General features: G+C 44.6%; 1 protein-coding gene across 5 annotated transcripts in view; it reads left to right on the top strand.

Annotated features, from left to right (window-relative positions):
- The window catches only part of ATF7IP (activating transcription factor 7 interacting protein), a 170738-nt gene that overhangs the window by 25695 nt on the left and 131501 nt on the right, over positions 1–13542 (top strand). The window lies entirely within an intron of this gene.

Raw genomic sequence — 13542 nt, forward strand, 5'->3', positions numbered from 1 at the left:
GAGGGAGGCCCCCACAGGAAAATGTACTCCTCCCTGGTTCATGGATATAACCCAGGAATTATTTCCCACTCCAGGAGAGGCAGAAAGCCTAATAGGAAAAGGAGGGAGGCCAAGGATTAGGATACCTGAATCTTTCAGCAGGAGCTGAAGACCACCTGTATAGGCAAATGCACACAAGGTATGGTAGGGGAGGACCCCAAGAGGTCTGGTTCTGACACCAACCCCTCAGAGCTGACCAAGAGGGTAGAAGTAGAACTCTCAGAGTTAGGGTTGGTAAGTCCTGGGAGGGTGACTTTTGGATGGGATGAGGTGGAAAACCCCGGGTACAGGAACATCAGGAAATAGATGGCTGAGAGATATGGGTACCCATTGCAGGAAAAACCCAAGGACCAGGACTGTATTTTATAAACAAGAATGACCACCTATACTGAAGCTCCGGTCATCTGACGAAGTGGGCTGTGCCCATGAAAGCTCATGATACCATCTACGTGTTTTGTTAGTCTATAAAGTGCTACCAGACCATTTTTTGTTTTTCTTCTATACTGAGTTGTACATATGCAGGAACAAGAGGTGCACCAGCTCCTAGTACCCCAGGAATACCAGAGGGCAATCTTAAATCTTGCCCACAGTTGTCTTTTTGGAGGACACTTGGGAGTGGAGAAAACCCAGCCATGAATATTGCACCAATTCTTCTGACCGGAATCCATGCTGACTGTTCTTGATCACCTTCCCCTGTTCCAAGTGCTTCAAAATGGATTCCTTGAGGATCCCTTCCATGATTTTTCCAGGGACTGAGGTAAGACTGATCAGCCTATAGTTCCCTGGGTCGTCCTTCTTCCCTTTCTTAAAAGATGGGCGCTACATTTGCCTTTTTCCAATCATCTAGGATCTTTCCTGATCTCCACTACTTTTCAAAGTTAATTGCCAAAGGCTCCTCAGTGATATTTGCCAACTCCCTCAGTACCCTCGGATGTATTAAGTCCAAACCCAGGGTATGTCTACACTACCACCCTAGTTCAAACTAGGGTGGTAAATGTAGTCAATCGAAGTTGCAAATGAAGCCTGTGATTTAAATATCCCGGGCTTCATTTGCATCTTGCCGGGCGCCGCCATTTTAAAATCCCTGGTAGTTCAGACTCCGTGCCCGTGGCTACATGCGGCACGGAGTAGGTAGTTCGAATTAGGCTTTCTAATTCGAACTACTGTTACACCTCGTTCCATGAGGAGTAATGGTAATTCGAATTAGTCTATTTCGAACTACCTACTCCGTACCGCGTGTAACCGCGGGCATGGAGTCCGAACTACCGGGGATTTAAAAATGGCAGCGCCCGGCAAGATGCAAATGAAGCCTGGGATATTTAAATCCCAGGCTTCATTTGCAACTTCGATTGACTACATTAACCACCCTAGTTCGAACTAGGGTGGTAGTGTAGACATACCCCCATGGATTTATGTACATTTAGCTTTTCTAAGTAGTTCCTAACCTGTTCTTTCCCCACCAAGGGCTGTCCACCTTTGTCCCATTTTGTGTCACTTAGTGCATTAGTCTGGGAGCTGACTTTATCCATGAAGACAGAGGCAAGGAAAGCATTAAGTACTTCAGCTTTCCCCACACCATCTGTCACTGGGTTACTGCCTTCATCAAGTAGGGGCCCCACACCCTCTCTGATCACCATCTTCTTGCTACATGCCTGTAGAAACTTTTCTTGTTATCCTTCACATCCCTTGCGAGTTGCAATTCCAATTGCACTTTCGTCTTCCTGATAACTCCCCTGCATTCTCGAGCTATACATTTATACCCCTCCCTAGTCATCTGTCCAAGTTTCCACTTTTTGTAAGCTCCCTTTTTGTGCTTAAGTTCACCAAGGATTTCCTTGGTAAGCCAATCCGGTCTCCTACCATATTTGCTTCTCTTGTTACACATTGGAATGGTTTCTTTCTGTGCCTTCAATAAGGCTTCTTTAAAATACTGCCAGCTATCCTGGGCTCCTTTCCCCTTCATGTTAGCATCCCAGTGGATTCTGCCCATCCAGACTCTGAGGGAATCAAGGTCTGCTTTTCTGAAGTTCAAGGTGTGTATTTTACTACTCTGTTTTCTTCCTTTGGTCAGGATCCTGAAATCTACTATCTCATGATCACTGCTTACCAGGTTGTCACCCACCTCTACTTCCCCTATTAGTTCCTCCCTATTTGTGAGCAGCAGGTCAAGCTGTGCACAGCCCCTGGTTGGATCCTGCAGCACTTGTAGCAAGAAGTTATCCCCAACATTCTCCAAAAACTTCCTGGATTGTCTGTGTTGGTCTCCCTACAGATGTCAAGGTGATTAAAGTCCCTTGTGAGAACCAGGGCCTGCAATCTGGAAACTTCTCTGTTATCCGAAGAAAGCCTCATCTACCTCATCCACCTGATTCGGTGGCCTGAAGCAGACATCAACCACAACATCACTGCTATTGCTTACACCTCTAAACTTGACCAATAGAGACTCAACAGGCTTTCCCCCTCCTCTATATACTGGAGTTCTGAGCAATCCTAGTGCTCTTACATACAGTGCAACTCCTCCTCCTTTTCTCCCCTGCCTGTTCTTCCTGAACAGTCTATACCCTTCCATGACAGTGCTCCAGACAATAGAGTCATCCCACCAAGTCTCTGTTATCCCAGTCAAATCGTAGTTCTTGGACTGGGCCACGGTCTCCAATTCTTTTTGTTTGTTACTCAGGCTTCTTGCATTGGTGTACAAACACCTTAGATAGCCAGTTGATCGCCCTACCCTCTGCATTTGAATCAGGGGTCCACCTTTGTTGCTCGTTCCTCTTTGCATTTCTTCCTGGTATCCAACTTCCTCACTCCACTCACGGTTTTGGTCACCATCCCCCAGCGAACCTAGTTTAAAGCCTTCCTCACTAGGTTTGCAAGCCTGCCCACTAAGATGCTCCAGTAGTTCATTCTCTATTTTGCCACATGAGCAAGTCCCCTAATGGACTTAGTGAAGTTCTGTGGGTCCAGACCTGGTTAAATGGTCTGATGCAGCAGAGAAGGCATTTGTGGATCTGTGGACTGCCCTTTGCAGCAACCCCGTATTGATAGACCTGGACTTCACCAAGGAGTTCATCCTGCAAACTAACACATCTGAGATAGGACAGCCCCTCCCAAAAGAGCGGGGAGGAGGAACATCCAGTACTTTGCCTCAGAAGGAAACTCCTCCAGAGGGAATGAAAATGTGTAGTGGTCTTGAGACAGTACCTCACCATCAAATGGGACCTGGAAGTGCTGTGGTGCAGATTTGTCCGTGTGCCGAACCATGCCCCTCTCTAATAGATGCAGCCGAACAAGAAGAATGCAAGATTGGTTCATATCCCTCCAACCATTTCAGTTCCATGTGCAACACAGCTCGGGGAACCACTATGGCATTGCCAATGGTTTGTCGTATATGCACTGTCTAATGTCCCAAGTTGCCCAAGCCTTGGGTATTGAGTAGGGGGAAGGGATGGAAGACAGACCCAGACCAGTGTGTTACCACAGTTTGATGGAAGAGTGATTATGCTGGTCTCTGAATGAGCGGTTTTGTCTTCCCTGAGTAATCAGAATAGGGGCTGCTGTAGTGAATCAGGAAGGTCGTGGTTCCAATTAAGAGATTGCCAGAAGCTGTAGCTAATCAGAACACCTGCAGCCCATTTAGGACCTGCTTGGGCTATTTTAAAAGACTTCTCTTCAGGGAGTGTTGGCAGGGCAGGCACTGGGAGTGAAGAGGCGTACTGGGGAAATGCAGAAGGATGTGATCAGGTAACAGCAGAAAGGTATTGGGAAGAGTTGGTTGGGTAAGTGACTAAGGGAAAAAGCTGCAGCTCTGGTGGTGGAGGAATTACTACCTGCTGCCACTGCTATTCGGGTCTTTGGGCCAGAATCCAGAGCAGAGAGTGGGCCCAGGTTCTCCCCCACACCGAGCCGTCTTTGCACCACTATCGAGGCCACCTCTGAAGGTCAGAGTTTAAGACTACAAAGAGGTTCATCCCAAATCCATTTGACTGGTCCATGATGAGGATGGCTCTGTAGGCTGTAGCCCTTGCTTCTAGTAAAGGGTGAGAGACTATGGAGAGGGCCACAGCAAGCCTCTGAGGCAAACGCTATCGACCTAGAAGTGCAGGTTCCCCTGAGATAGGGATGTTAAATGTTAGTTCATTGAATAGTTGATTAACCTAATGAATTCTTATCAGTTATTTGACTATTCTGTAGTCCCTGGGGGTGGGGCTGGCAGCCAGTGTGCTCCGGCCCCACTGTCGAGGAGCCCTCTGCCACTCTGCACTGCTTCCTCTGTATCAGGTGGGAGCTGGATCGCAAGGGGAGCCAGTTAAAAAACCAGCTCTCCTCACAGACCGGCTGCATGTCGCCCTGTGCTGCTGCCTCTGATACAGAGGCAACAGCGTGGAGTGGCAGCAGCCACTGTCTGGTGGGGCTGAGCTCCTGGACCCAGTGTGAGCTGGAACTGAGCCAGGCTGCTTGGTTCCTAATACACTTTGAGTGCAGAGCTGCAGTGGGGTAAGTCCTGGACCCAACATGATCCAGGACTGAGCGGGGCTGCCTGCCCACCTGGCTCCTAATACAATTTAAATGCAGAGCTGTAGTGGGAGTATGTCCAGGACTGGGCACAAGCCAGGACTGAGCTGGGCGGCTGGCCAGCCTGCTATAATATTTACTGCTGGGAGAGGTAGGGGGAATGCACATAGTCTATAGCATTAACCTATAAGCTTTTGATTATTGGTTAATCAACTACACTATTACATCCCTACCCCAAGGCAAAGCTGGAGCTCTTCCACAGTGGTTTGAAGATGGTTAATTGTTGACTTTATTTTAAGTGGTTTATGACATGTGTGCACCCCTTCTGCATAATCCGTCACATGTTTATTTTACTTGGACACTTTGGTTACCTTTTCCATACTCGGTGAAGCTTGAAAGCTTGTTGCTTCCTCTAGTAGTTGGCTCTGAAAGATATTACCTCATCCACCTTATCTCTCTAATATTCTGGAACTAACATGATTACAGTGCTGCAAATAACATTCTCTCACAGCTGCTTGGTATTTGGAATATCAGATGCATTTGTTTTTATTGTAGCCTTGACAGTTGAACAGTTCTGAGCCTGATTTTTACTTTTTTCCCTTAAAAAATTGCTTGAATTCCACAGAATAACTTTTTTTTTAATGGAAATTTGTAGATTCTCCAACTTGTTTCTTGGATTCTTTTCATCATCACCAAGACACAATAGAGACTTATCTCATGCTCATTTTTGTTCTCTTCTGGGCACCACACTAAGCTAAGGACTCCAGAGGCTGCTATTTGAGCAAGAGAAGCCATAGATTTCGCAGGAAACAAGCTCCGTGTTTTGCTTGTGTGTCCACCTTTCCAGTATCCATGTGCTTAGAGGCCTTTGGGTATACAGCTATATGCCTATAAGCCAGTTCTGGGCCACTCAATCTACTTGCCCTTGGTTACATTATTTTTCCCTAAGAATGAGGAGCATCAATGAGCAGAGATGAAAGAACATCTGATCTCTGGTGGCATTTTCATCATCCACTCCTATGAGGCAGTCCAGTGCTCTATCCTCAACTTTTAAGGTCTGATGAAATGCATGGCCAAGACCCAAAAGACATACCACTGGAAAGTATCGCAAGAGAAATAACACAAGCTGCCACACAGTCTTTATTCTTCAGTGCCTGATAAACTTGCCCTGTCTATTAATTGAGGGATTGTTAATATCTGTCTACACTGAGATAAATCCATCTATGATTATGGAAAGATTCCCACAGGATCACAGAGAAGAACTCCATTAGGCTACAGGAACAGCTGATAGATAGAATCTCCTTGCAGGCTGTTTTGTATGCATCTGATACTGTACAAGGATTAGGTTTGTTTGGCCAATTGTGTAAGCTGGAGCCATGCCTCTAATCAGATGTCCTTTCAGGATCCTTTCACTTCCCTTCACCTGGGGCATAAAGGGGCAGAATGAGCCTTACCATTTCTCATTTCCTTCACTAACACCAAATCCTGTAAGAGTCGGACTCCTTAGTCACAAGGAAATTGTGTTATAGAATCCATGCAGGGAAACACATCTCAAAGAACCAAAGGTACTGTAAAATAACTCTTTGTACAGTGCTGTTCTTGTTATTTGAATGCAATGTTCTCACAATGCACGCTGATTAGGATTTTTGTTATACAGAAAAACCATGGACAGGTAAATATCTAGAAAAATTTAGGAATAGATGTGACATTAACGTTCAGAGTATAGTCTGGATTGATGAACAGCTGTTGTCTCAGTTCTCCACATTGGAGTGCTTTTTGCACTGCTTTGTTGTGAGCACTACCACTGTTGCAATATTACTCTCACACAGCATCCAGCATGTAAGTTAATCCCAGTTAGATTGTCTGAACGCTATGACCAGCGACTCATGAATTAACATTGCAGAGCAACACCAGCAAATTCCCAGTTCCAGACTTCCTCAGAAATGTGTACCTTGTAGCCCAGCTCTCTTCTGGACAATACAAAGTCATATAAAGTCCATAATTTTTTTTATTAGAAATGATGCACACAAATCCAAATGGAGTTTCTCAAATACCTCAATCCAAAACCACTGGTTTATCTAATAGTAAAACAAATTAATTACTGAAAGATTTGAAGTGACTACATGAGGCATAAGTCAGAATTGGCTTAAAAAATCAAAATGTATCATAGTCCTGTAAAAGGGGGTTAAAGAACAGTTATTTACCTCATAACTGTTGTCTTCAAGATGTTGTTCATGTCCATTCCATGTAGATGTGCGTGTGCAGCATGCACACACCGTGAGAAATTTTTCCCTTAGCAGTACCTGTTGGGCCAGCAGGGAGTCCCCTGGGGTGTGTCTAGACTACATGCCTCCTTCGACGGAGGCATGTAGATTAGCCAGATCGGAAGAGGGAAATGAAGCCGCGATTAAAATAATCGCGGCTTCATTTAAATTTAAATGGCTGCCCCGATCTGCCGATCAGCTGTTTGTCGGCAGATCGGGGGAGTCTGGACGCGATGCCCCGACAAAGAAGCCTTTCTTCATCGACACAGGTAAACCTGGTTTCACGAGGCTTACCTGTGTCGATGAAGAAAGGCTTCTTTGTCGGGGCATCGCGTCCAGACTCCCCCGATCTGCCGACAAACAGCTGATCGGCAGATCGGGGCAGCCATTTAAATTTAAATGAAGCCGCGATTATTTTAATCGCGGCTTCATTTCCCTCTTCCGATCTGGCTAATCTACATGCCTCCGTCGAAGGAGGCATGTAGTCTAGACACACCCCTGGAGTGGCACCACTATACTGGCCAATATATACTCCTGCTGGCCCACCACCCACTCAGTTCCTTCTTACCGCTTCTGACTGTCATTGGAAAGTGCAGCGAGGAATGCCTGGGCCTCAAGGCTTCAAGCCTGGGAAAGGTGCCAGAGGCCTTTGCCCTGCGGAGAACTTCAAGGGCAGCCCAAGAGACCACCCTGCTCTCTCTAAACTCAGGCCGTGTGTCCCTAGGGAGCAGTTCGGCAATCACTCGAAGAACATTGGGTACTGATGTGGAAAAATAAATACTCCCTGAATTTTTAATTCCTGTGTTTTTCCTTTCAACCTTTTGCTTGCCCTCAAAAGGTCTTAATTTGCCTGACAAAAATGGCAACAAATTTTGTGGCTGAACTCTAGCAGTGATCAAAATAGAAGAATTTGATTTTGATTTTGAAATAAGCAATCAGATAATACTATTTTTTTAAATTCTTTTGAAGGTCTGTGGCCTGCTTGATCAGACTTTGTGAAACAGTTATAAAGAGCATTTTTGCAATTGATATTACATTTAGCAGTGCATTGCATCTGCATTTGTGTAATCCATAAGCTCATTGAAGTATTCGCACATGGCAGAAAACCAGTATTGAGATGTCCCAAGAAGAGTTGCTTAGCAACTGTGTGCTGTCTCTTGGCCACAGATGATTATAGCTTGCATTAGCAGTAGTGTATCTGAAAGTGCGGCTGACAGGGAAAGGCACTGTTCCTCAGTCTCCTCTCTCTCTCTCCTGCCCCATTAGCCCACCCCCAGTTTGAATAAGAGTCAATTCAAGCAATTCTGAGTCTTCAAAAGATCTGTCTGATGAGGATGAAAAACAACAAATTTGAAGACAAACATGCAAACTTCATTGAGTACTACTAGTACAATCCCATGTATTGATTTCTTCCTGGTGATAAATCAGTACGAAAATATTCTGTATTCAAACATACTACCAGAACTTTAAATCCAGCTTTTTCTGTTCCTAGGTGTGTCCTCAATCTCAAATGCAAATACAGGCAGTCCCCGGGTTACGTACAAGATAGGGACTGTAGGTTTGTTCTTAAGTTGAATCTGTATGTAAGTCGGAACTGGCGTCCAGATTCAGCCGCTGCTGAAACTCATCAGTTTCAACAGCGGCTGAATCTGGCCGCCAGTTCTGACTTACATACAGATTCAACTTAAGAACCCCAGGCATCCCCAAGTCAGCTGCTACTGAAACTGATCAGCGGCTGATTCCAGGAAGCCGGGGGCAGGGGCTTCCTGTAGTCAGCCACTGGTCAGTTTCAGCAGCGGCTGACTTGGGGACGCCTGGGGCAGAGCAGCTGGGGTGCTGCTGGGTTGGTCCAGTAGCGCCGCCTCTCCTCGGTGCTACTGGACCAACCCAGCAGCACCCCAGCTGCTCTGCCCCAGGCGTCCTGATTCAGCCGCTGCTGAATCTGACCAGCAGTGGCTGAATCAGGACGCCTGGGGCAGAACAGCTGGGGTGCTGCCCGGTTGGTCCAGTAGCGCCCAGAGTGGCGCTACGGGACCAACTGGCAGCGCCCCAGCTGCTGTACCACAGGTGTCCGGAGCAAAGCCACGGAGCACGGGGACAGCGGGACAGCCCAGACGCGCCGTGGCTGTCCTGCTGCCCTCGGGCTCTGTGGCTTTGCTCTGCTTTGCTCCCCGTCCCCCTGGTCTGCAGACCAGAGGGATATGGGGGGGGGGGGGCAAAGCAGAGCCAAGCCGCAGAGCGCCCGGCCAGCTGACAGACCAGACTCGTCTGGGCTGTCAGCTGATCGCGCGCTCCGCGGCTTGGCTCTGCTTTGCCCCTCCCTCCCCCGGTCTGCAGACCAGGGGAAAGGGGGGGGGCAAAGCAGAGCCAAGCCTCGGAACGCGTGGGCAGCGGACAGCCCTGTCCGCTGCCCACGTGTTCCGCCGCTTTGCTTCCTCTCCCTGGTCTGCTGGAGACCAGGGAGAGGAACGGCCCCGTTCGTAACTGTGGATCCGACATAAGTCGGATCCGCGTAACTCGGTGACTGCCTGTATTTGGATCAATTGTTCAAAGTCTAACCTAGCTGAGCCTAAGAAGTTTTTAATCCATTTTGTCCTTGTTTGCATAAGTTGTGTATGAATAGAAGATGGTTAAAATGCCTGGTGTGTTTCCTGTTGTCCATCTTTATAGTTGTTAAATGCATTCTGCATTTTGAATAGAAATCTTAGACTAGCGTTGATAGCTCATATTTTAGTTTACATTTTTCTTTTCCATTTTCCATTCCTTTACATTTTTATTTTGTTTGCCCCTGGAACAAGTTGTAAAATTTGGTTTCTTTGGACTACAGTCTCTAATTCATTTATATCTTTTGAAATGAAATCTTCCCAGACACTAGTTGAAGATATTTAAAAAGGGTACCGTATAATAATCAAGAGTTGTGTTTTGGATTTTTTTTAGATAGTTGTAAATAATGTTGAATTTACATTTGTTGAATATTTCAAAGAAGTCTGACTGTCATACCCTTTTCCCCCAATTTTCTTCTGAACTCCTGCAACTTGATTAACCCCAATTTTAAAAAATACACATTGCATGTTTTGATGGTTTAAATTTCTAACAGGCTTCTGAAGCTTTTTTTATGAGACTTCTGAAAGCCAGAGACCTGATGGTGGGAGGAAGTTATTAAATCTCCTAGTGTAACTTCAGAGGAAACTTAATGAAAAGTCATTTATTTAAAATTTATTATTTTCTAAACCAGGGCTATTCAACTTTGGAAGCCTCAGGGACCACAGTGATACTCACAGCATATGCCGAGTGCCGCAACTTAAGCAAGGCTGCATATACATGCAAATATACGTGTGTGTGTGTGTGTGTGTGTGTGTGTGTATATATATATATATATATATATATATATATGCGCAAATAGCTTTTTTCACACTGATGGGCATGAATACAAAGATTAAATTTTAAACCATGGACCCAAATGTGGCCAGTGTGAGCCAGTCAGCACCTTCCAGGCTCTGCCCAGAAGACTAAGCAGCCAGCACTTCCCACAATTCCCCGGCTCTCCTGGCACCTCCCCCCCTGAGGGCTAGAAATGCCGACACTCTGTACCTGTCTGTTCTAGCCAGGCTGTCCGCTTGTATCTTTCAGTGCTCATCCTGCCTGGGAGACGCCTCACTGTTGTGGAGAGTGTTCCCAGTGGAGGCCATGTTCAAAGGATCCCACACGTGGGCCGTGTGTTTAGCCCCGCATAAACCCAAGCCACACTGTGGGCCACAAACAAATGGGCCGCTGGCTGCATGTGGTCCACAGGATGCATGTTGAGTAGCCCTAGCCTAAACCATTATGGAAACGTAGTGCTGAAGAAAAAAGTATATGGATGTCAAAATATGCTGTTGGTTTTCATTACTAGCAGTATTTCCTAGGCATAATAAAACTATGGTACATTTAAAATGTGCAACTTATAACACAGGTTTTCAAAATGTCTTTAATTTGTGGCAGAAAGTGACTTAGTAGCTTCACAAATTAAATTAGGGTAATATGGGCGCCTCTGTTTTGTTGAATACTGAATCTGTACATCTGGTACATTTCAACTTTGTAATTGTCCCAACGTGAGGCATTAACACAAAAGGAAATATATGATTTCTTGTTTTGAACAAAGAATTGGGAGTCAAATGCTTGAATTCTCACCTGGTTCTGATGTAGTTCCTCTTTGGCATTGGTTAAGTAATTTAGAGTTTAACTTTCAACATAAGGGTGTAAAGAGATATGGGGTCGCTGCTCCAGCGACCTCTCATCCATGGCACGATGTTGTGGGCTGGTTAACAAGTTAAACCTATAGATTAATTGGTTAACATTTTAAAAAGGATTTTACATCCCTATTTCAAAGTCTCATTTTGGATACATTATTTTTTGGTGACCTAAATTTGAGATATCTAAAGATCTGATTTTTTTCAGAAGCAAGGCGCACATACAGGGTTCCAGTTAAAGCTTAGAATTTCTGAAAATATTACCCTATAGGCTTATTGAACCCTCAGAGACAGCTTTTGAATGTGTGAATCCTAACTCTGAACATGCATGTGTGCACCCCATCTCTAAAATGTTATAATTAACTTTTTAAAAGGTTTTGGGTATCAGTTGGCTAATGTTTGTGGATTGCTTTGAAGATGCAAGCTGCTGTAAAGTTTCGTTAGCTCAGTCTACTATTGATTTGAGAGAGTTCTATAGTGTGTCTGCCTGTTCAAGAACTCCTCCTAAATGGTAAGAGCTGGGGGTGCACCCCACTCCTTCTGGGACTGCCCCGCTCTGAGCCTCCCACCCCCACAGGTGCCCTGGGGGGGGGGCCTGAAGGTCCTCCCCCCTTCATTTAATGTGGTAACACTGCTGGCTGTTCCCTTTTATCAGGGAGTGAAGGGAAAGTGCACAGTTCGTTGCATTCCTCACTCTGGCTGGAGAGCACATGGGGCAGATGAACCTGGACCTGCCTGAGTTGGGGGACATGCATCCTTCCCTTAGCTGTGCCTGCTGGAGCTTCAGCATTCATGGAAATGTGTTTCTCACCTGGCCCCAAGTTGCTGCAGTGAAAGGGGGCGGGGATAGTCCTCTTTCTCCGTTGCAGCATGCATACTGAACCCCTTACCTCAGAGCAGTAATTCAAATGAAGCATGTACATTTTCTTTTTGTTTTCCAAAAAATAAAAATGAATTAAGGACCCGAGCAACGCTGGGTAAATCTTCCAGTTTAAAATAAAATATTTAAACTTTGAGTTTGTATGGGAGAGGGAAATTTGGATCTGGAATGTTCATGGAAGGCCACATTTTTATGGTTCATGTGTGTTGACCACGTCTTTGAAACTGTAAACTTGCTCACACTGTATATATTAATTGAGCAGATTTGTTTTAAAGAATTGAAGTTAATTTATCTGTCTGTCCTACTCTGTTCCTCTTCTGAAAGCAGATGATTTATCAAGACTTCTAAGAAGATAATCTTGTTTGCAGCCACTTAGAAATGTAGCTAATTAAACTTAGTTTGAAGTCCAACTACAGCCACTTTTTATTTTAAAAAATAGGAAACTAGTTCATCTTTAGAGAAAGAAAAGTCGTTAGTTTTCTTTTGCCGTTAAACATTCATGTTTTCTGTCTCTTTTATAAAAAGAAATATGAAAAATTAAATAATGAATTAGTTTGTTGGCATAGAAGTTAGCAGAAAAATCAGTTAAATTGAAAACTGCTTTCTTACTCGCTTTCTATCAATGTTCCATCTCTCTGAAAGATGGATGAGGCCTTTTCACCCCCTTTTTTGTGTGTTTTTTAGAGCTGAGAAGTCCCTCTCTAATGGCTATTTTTAAAAATCTCTCAGAGCGGTCCACCATGACTGAATTGGTCCTACACTTTATAAGTAACTCTCTTCGTTCGTGTGTGTGTGTGTGTGTGTGTGTGTGTGTGTGTGTGTGTGTGTGTGTGTGTGTGTGTGTGATACCTCTGCCTTTGTAATTTCCACTGATGAAGTGGGTTTTACCAATGAAAGTTTATGCCCTAATAAATCTGTTAGTTGTTAAGGTGCCACAGGACTCCTTTTTGTTTTTGCAGAGGCGGACTAACGCAGCTACTCCTCTTAAGCTAATACCATGTTATACTCTTGTATAATCCTGAGGCATTTCAAAGGGCTTTGTAAATTATTGTGGGCTCATGGCTCACTTTGAGAAACACTGCTCCAGAAGAAACTGTTCCACTATGGAAATTAAAGAAGTTTGAATATTCAGCAGCTTCACTTGTAGAATATGTAACGAACACAAGATACATTAGTTCTGTAGTATTCAATATGCGTACAGCACCACTGACATATGATCACCTTCAGGGAGAAGGGTGACAGCTCATGGTCAACAAATGTGTGCTGCACAACAAATGAGTCTGTGTATCTATATGTTTGAACATTGAGTGTATTGTAACTTATGCATTTCTTTTGGCAGTTGCTTTGTATCCTGCAACAGGTCTTACTGCTTGGGTAAATGTAAGAGTGTTACGTTCTGTTGTTGAATATACTGTGTATATATTCTTGCCAATCTTTCTCAAGAAAACACTGAACATTCTGATAACAGTTGTCTAGCTTGACAGTTTTACAGCAGAAAAAAATGTGAAACAGTTGTAATCAAAACTAAACATTACTTATTAATTTTTATTCAGCAACTTCTGTTTTCATGTAGAAGAGCATCAAACCATTATTTATTTTTTATATTTTATTTAGATAA

The sequence above is a fragment of the Pelodiscus sinensis genome, chromosome 1 (assembly GCF_049634645.1).
Source record: "Pelodiscus sinensis isolate JC-2024 chromosome 1, ASM4963464v1, whole genome shotgun sequence".
NCBI classification, from domain to species: domain Eukaryota; kingdom Metazoa; phylum Chordata; order Testudines; family Trionychidae; genus Pelodiscus; species Pelodiscus sinensis.